Here is a 6,551-nt window from a genome sequence, read left to right as displayed (position 1 = left end):
TTAAAGACGTTACGAAAATATTTTGCAAATGTCATGCAACCTTAATTTTAATTTTTCTCTGTCAGATCTGTCACGTACTTGGGTTTGCCCCGAATCTCGTAGCTTCAGGGTGGAAGAGTGAAATAATCCCTCATGCTCCAGATGTTTCTTCACCCTCAAAGTTAAGATTTCTATTTGCCCATTAACTTTGCGTTATTCAGGCTGGGTAACCAGCGGGAAAACTGTGGTTATTAATTTGGAAAGGAAACTTCAAATATTCTGTGAAGATGATGATTATTGCAATAAAGAAAAGTTGCATAAAGAGTAAAACGAACGAAATAAGTCAAATTAAAACGAACAGGAAAGTGCCCACCATATCTAAGTTTTGTCCTATGTAAGGAATCGAACGCACTCCAATAATCTGTGATTACTACTAGTTATATAGTAAATCCACTTGATTTACCGTTTGCTTCATCTATAGCGATCTATCGCTAGCTATGTATATCAATCAATGATGAATAAACGTTGAATTACCTTATCTGTGGTATATGGTCGTCCTTTTACCTCAAAAGCGGTTTTTTTGAGCGATTTTGAAGGAGTTTGAGTTCGCCGTTGACTGTTCCATGTATAAGAAGGACCTTCTTATATATGGAACAGTCAACAACGGCGAACTCAAGCTCCTTCAAAATCGCTCCAAAAACCGCTTTTAAGGTAAAAGGACGACTATATACCACAGAAAAGGTAATTCAACGTTTATTTATCATTGATTGATATACATAGCTAGCGATATATCGCTATAGGTGAAGCAAACGGTAAATCCAGTGCATTTACTATATAATAACAATCGGCTACACAGACACATTGTGTGGGCACCCTGTGCTTCAAGTAACTGTGTTTTTAAGTAGCCAAGTGTTCCTTAGAAGTTGTTCTTGTGATTAACAGTATTGAAAACCTGTGTTCTCCTTCCATGATTCACAAACTGCCACCTTGAAAATCCACAAGTGAGAGATCCGGCAGCCATTTTAAATTGAATACAAGGATCTTCGGTACGAATATAGCCGACTGAGATCTCGTAACCTGTCGTGGTGAGCTTTCGGCATTCCGAATCTTGATGGAAAATGGAGTCACTTTGCGATCGCACATGTTTTCGAATTCACACAATCTCGAACAGGAATTTTTTCGTTATGAACTCACTGACTTTTTAAGCAGCCGAGTGTTCCTTAGAAGTTGTTCCTTTGATTTACAGTATTGAAAACCTGTGTTTTCCTTCCAAGAACCACAAACCGCCAGGGGCACCCAACGACAGTTTTATCTCAGACCTTTGAAACGCTATTTTAGGCTATCTGGAGTACCTTTAAAGCTCTGTAGGTTCATTTCAGGCTGCGCTATAATATTTTTATCTGTTCGGTCATTCTAGGGGAACTTCAGTCTTTTCGAAATTACTAGGGCATTTTTGTCCATTTCCCGAAAACCTTAGGTCTGTGGAGAATGTTCGCCTCCAAGATAAACAGTGTTCTCCACCACTCACGTTTGGTTTTTAAAAGATTTGTTCCACTAATTGATCTCACAGTTAGTCACCGTTTCTCAACTCATATGCGTTCCAAAAAGTAACAATTTGACACTACTATTTGTATAGCACAAAGCGTCCTGGATCACGTAGCGATTTCCGGCGTCTATCAAAAGGCTACTAATGATTGGTTCCTTCGAATCACACCACAAACGATCTTATTTCACGATAACAACAATTACTCAAATGCTAAAATAATCAAATCTCACACAAAACACTATTAGCTTCAGTCTCCAACAGGTCTTATTTCCTTTCCGAAAATCTTAGCTGACCTTTTTTCGGTACCCGAAACGATATTTTTATCAATCCTAAAACACTAGGCCTTAAATTTTCCATATCACGAAAGTTCGAGGTGAAAATTTCCCTCAGAAAATTGTAGGGGATTAAAGACCTTCCGAACAGATAATTTACAGAAACGATCCGTTGGGTGCCCTTGAACCGCCCCCTTGGTGAGCATGAGAGACCTGGCAGCCATTTTGAATCTTCCTTACGAATAAAGCCCACTCAGATCTCGTACCCTGTCGTGGTGAACCGTCGGCATTCCGAACCTTTACGGAAAATGGACTTACTTACTTACACAACACGCGCACGACGACAATGTAGGTTTCAGCTTCAGAAGCTGAAACCACAAAAATGGCAAGTAAAATATGCTCACCCTTCCCAAACCGTACAATTTATCTTTGCCCACGTGACTTGTTTCCCGCGCGCACTTCTGAATGACGGCCACTGGAAGATTTGGAGGGAAAGGTAAAGCTAAAGTGTATTATATAGTGTAATAGAGCTAAAAATCTACATTCTATAATGTTTTAAAAGACCTTCATTGTATACTAAGCTGAAATTGGTGACGGGAATATCTATCTTTAGCGAAATTTGACGAGTAGAAGTTCATGCTCGATTCATTGCTCAATTCTCTCTTCATTACTTGACAAGGAAATTCGACGTTAAGTTTCACGCGAAAAACCGGTATAGCGATAAGTGCAATATCGTCAGGTAATGAATTTTCCTTGAATCGCATAGCCATTTTTAATAACATAGCAACAGTCCCAATTCCACGCTAAATACCTCGCTAGGCTGTGCAATCTTTCGCAGAACTGTTTTTTTTTCTTTGTTTTACTTGCAGAAGTAGTTTTTGGGAGTTGTCCCGTCCCATAAATTTCCGATTGTCAGCACCAACTTTGTTTGTTTTCGCGTGACCAAACTTCTGCTGATAAGTACTTTGTTTTGTACTCTTTTTTATATAAGAACGTCTAATTTTGAGGCTAAGGCTGAACGTTCTTATTATTGTTGGCAATTTGAGCCTGAAAAGTTCTTAAGACGTTCTTTAAGGCAGATTTTATACTATTTCAATAAATCTATGCGGACGTGACCAAGACACCTGTTATTTGGGTTACTGGACGATATAGACTGAATTTTTTCATGTATTATTTTATCCGTATTTACACTGTTCATTTTAAAAATATCTGGTTGGAATAAAAGTGTTCGAAACTGACCGTCTCAGCCTGCGTAACGTTCTTAGTATATTCTTCAATTTTAGCTAATCTCAGCCTGAACGTTCTTAAAATATCTTTTAAAATATATTTCTTCTAGTACACCTGAGGGTAGGGCTTTGAGCTTTTTAAGGAATGTTAGCTTTCCTCCAAACTTATAGTGCAGGGCTTTAACTTGCGGTTTCCAGTTCAGTTTATAATCAATTTCAACACCCAAGCAAGTGGATTTGGTGGTGAAGTAAATGTGAGAGTTTCCGAACGTTAGAGGTCTGACTCATTGGTCCGACAAAGACTTGACTGGAAATCAGCATTGCCACGGTCTTACCAGTGTGAACAGTCAGGTGATTTTTACAGCACCACACTTTGAAGTCGTTTAATATTAGATTTAACGCATCAATGATTTCTTCGACTCCTTTCCCAAGGTAATAAATTGTGGTGTCATCTGCAAACATATGATTGCACCCAGTTTCGGACGAGTTCGGTAAATCGTTGACATATATTGTAAAGAGTCTGGGACCCAGTAAAGAACCTTGGGGAACACCCATACCAATTTGTTGTAGCTTTGATCGTACACCGTTAACAGTAACATATTGGAATCTTTCATGAAGGTAGCTTGCGATCCACTCGTGGAACACACCAGACACACCTATATCGGACAATTTATCTTTTAGGATGGCATGGTCGACGGTGTAAAACGCCTTCTTGAAGTCGACAAATAGAACTCCAACTTTGCAGCCATCATCAATCGCCTTTTTCCATGCTTCAGTCAGATACAAAAGTAGTGATTCAGTGGAGACACCTTTCTTGAAACCCCATTGATTTGAGTGTATAACTTCATTTGTTACAAGGTGATAATCTAAGGAATCACAAACAATTCTCTCCAATGTTTTGCTATTTAAATTAAGCATAGTCAGTGCATTGTCGGTAGTTGGCGCAGTCTGATTTAGTCCCCTTCTTAAATACCGGGACTACCTCTCTAATCTTCCAATTACTGGGGAAAATACCACATTTGTTATATCGATCATTGTTTCCTTCAAGCCCTCTTCACCCGGTCGTTCGGTCTCAGGAAGACGCACAAGCTTTTCGTCTTATAGAAGACGACGGAGACGAAGACCAAGGGCCTCAACCAAGTCTTGCTCTGTATCACAAAGTGATCATCGCTCCTTTGGCTGACCTACTTGACGAACCAGAAATCATCATTGTTCCCGAACGCTCCTTGTACAAAGTTCCATTTGCAGCTTTAAAGGATGACAGTGAGAGGTATTTGTCACAGACTTTAAGGATTCGTATTGTTCCTTCTTTGGCGACTCTGAAGCTCATTCAGGATAGACCAGCAGACACTGATAAAGACACGGATGCATTGATAGTGGGTGATCCTGATGTAAGCCAATTTTTTTTTCTTGAAGCAATTGCCTTGTGAAAGAAGGGAAGCAGAAATGATTGCAGGACTGCTTGGTGTTCAGCCTTTGTTGGGACATGAAGCAACCAAGATGGCGGTACTTGAAGCGATGCATTCAGCAAGTCTGATACATATTGCTGCACATGGTGATGCTGAAAGAGGAGAAATTGCCCTTGCCCCTGTGCGCCCTCTCAAAATGTCTTTGCAAACAGAAGATTACGCACTAACAATGTCCGACGTTTCACAAGGTCAACTGCGAGCCAAACTGGTAGTCCTTAGCTGTTGTCATAGCGGACATAGACAGATAAAAGCTGAAGGGGTTGTTGGAATTGCTCGAGCGTTCTTAGGATCCAGTGCACGCTCAGTGTTGGTCGCACTGTGGGCCTTAGAAGATGAAGCAACCGAGCAGTTCATGAATTGTTTCTACAAGCACCTTGTGCGTGGTCACAGTGCCAGTGAATCTCTTCACTAGGCCATGAAGTGGATGAGATCCAACGGCTTCTCTGACGTAAGGCAGTGGGCTCCTTTCACACTGATTGGAGACAACGTGACGTTTACCCTTTGAAACAACAGGTTAGTTCCTGTTCGAGCTCCGTCGATTCCAAGTCTGCCCCCCCCCCCCCCCCCCCTCCACCCTTCTAAAAGCGGTTTTGGTCATATTTGAAGAAAAGAGACAACAAGAGAAATTTTTCACCGAAAACCTCGGTATTTGTAGTAAATTTTTTTCTTGTCGTTGCATTACTAAATCGTCTTTGGTAAGATTCAATTTTTGAGCGGTTGTCACCAGGGGTGTCGTAAAACCAAGGTAACTTCTCCGACCAATCATAGAAGAGTTAAAACAGCGCAATGGACCAATCAGAACTTGAAGCAAATACATGAAACCAGCGCCAAGCGCAGGAAAACATATGCGACCAAAGCACGATTGTTTTGGTTTGGCTTCCCATTGGAAATAGCGCAAAACATACACTATCAATAGTGAGAGTTTTATCTAACCAGTCACAGAGCGCAGAGAGGAAAACCAAAGTAAATGCGAAGTTAATTTTAATACTCAACTGAATTGACTGCTCTATTGATTGGATTCAATCTTTTGTGGTTTCAGTTGCAGATGGCTTACCAAGATATGACAAAGAAGACGGTCAACAGTCCATGCTGTTTAACCTTTAAAAGAAATGTGGACTTTAAGTTGGTGCTTATATTTGCTAAGTAACCAACAACAACTTCAAGTAACTACCACACTACATTTCAGGTGTCCTACCTCAATTGAAGAGGAAGTGTGACGAAGACTTAGCTATATTTTGGCCAAAAACGCTGAAATATTTGACAACATAGCATTTTTCTTATATGCAGTTGGTCTCAGTTGAGCACCACGAAAAAGTATTTTGGTATTTGTGTTTTAGGTAGAGTTTTGTGCATGAAACTGGCTTATTCTAAAGAGAACACCAATATTTTGTTGTTGATCTGATCGAAAACAAAAAATGGATCTTAGGCCACGTCCACCCGTTTGAAAACTCCTACCTCTTGATATGTTCTTGCTATCGCCCACACTAAAATTAAACGTACGAGAACGTTGATGAAAAGGGAGACGTTTTGAAGACACAGCGTTTTTAGTGTGAACGTGCAGGTGAAAAGGAAGACTTCGAAAACGGGGAAGTTGATGTTGAGGCGAGCATCTACACAACCCCAGGTCATAGTTGTTTTCATAGTTTAAGAGGGTTTAATTTTAGTGTGGACAGGCGAAAACAATACAACAACGAGAGCGTCAGAACAAATTAGTTTTCAAAATCAGCAAAATCTCTGGCACCTTGTCAGTTATAAAACAACCTTCGTTTGATATGACCAAATTCATGGTTTCATAGCCTGTGAACAGGCTCCCAATTGGTGTATCCTGTGTATAGGGAGAAAAAATATAGCGGGCGAAACGGCCGAATCAAAAGAATGTCCACAGGCTCCCTCCCTTGCTTTCTCTTCCTCCACCCCCCTCCCCCCCGCTTTGAGCTCCACTTTTGTCTTCGCCCTATACCCTACTTGGGAGCCTTTTCACAGGCTATGGTTTTACGGATAACGCGAATTTCATACAGTAAGTTCACCATTCCCTTGGCGTCGTCGTCGAAGCTGCTTG

At 40.7% G+C, this 6,551-nt stretch overlaps 2 protein-coding genes, 1 long non-coding RNA gene and 1 pseudogene across 4 annotated transcripts in view; 3 read left to right on the top strand and 1 right to left on the bottom strand.

The window, feature by feature from the left end:
- Positions 1–1,978, top strand: part of LOC146466408 (uncharacterized) — a 79,011-nt gene extending 77,033 nt beyond the window's left edge. The window contains exons 2-3 of the long non-coding RNA XR_014868031.1: positions 1,318–1,456; positions 1,787–1,978. This is a non-coding gene — a long non-coding RNA (uncharacterized LOC146466408). The remainder of the gene's footprint in view (positions 1–1,317; positions 1,457–1,786) is intronic.
- Positions 1–6,218, top strand: part of LOC146466406 (tetratricopeptide repeat protein 28-like) — a 39,620-nt gene extending 33,402 nt beyond the window's left edge. The window contains exon 7 of one of the 2 annotated variants that reach the window (XR_014868023.1): positions 5,830–6,218. The gene's annotated coding sequence lies outside the window, so the exon portion shown is untranslated. Of the gene's footprint in view, positions 1–5,531; positions 5,774–5,829 lie in introns of those variants that run through there. The other variant, XM_085127387.1, reaches the window with a different exon arrangement.
- LOC146466405 (muscle, skeletal receptor tyrosine protein kinase-like) overlaps positions 1–6,551 on the bottom strand; it is a 49,575-nt gene that overhangs the window by 20,516 nt on the left and 22,508 nt on the right. The window lies entirely within an intron of this gene.
- On the top strand, positions 2,263–4,999 carry LOC146466407 (tetratricopeptide repeat protein 28-like; annotated as a pseudogene).

This window comes from Pavona decussata, unplaced genomic scaffold (genome assembly GCF_977016875.1).
Source record: "Pavona decussata unplaced genomic scaffold, jaPavDecu1.1 SCAFFOLD_144, whole genome shotgun sequence".
In the NCBI taxonomy this organism is placed as follows: domain Eukaryota; kingdom Metazoa; phylum Cnidaria; class Anthozoa; order Scleractinia; family Agariciidae; genus Pavona; species Pavona decussata.
This window is presented reverse-complemented; position numbering and strand designations above follow the sequence as displayed.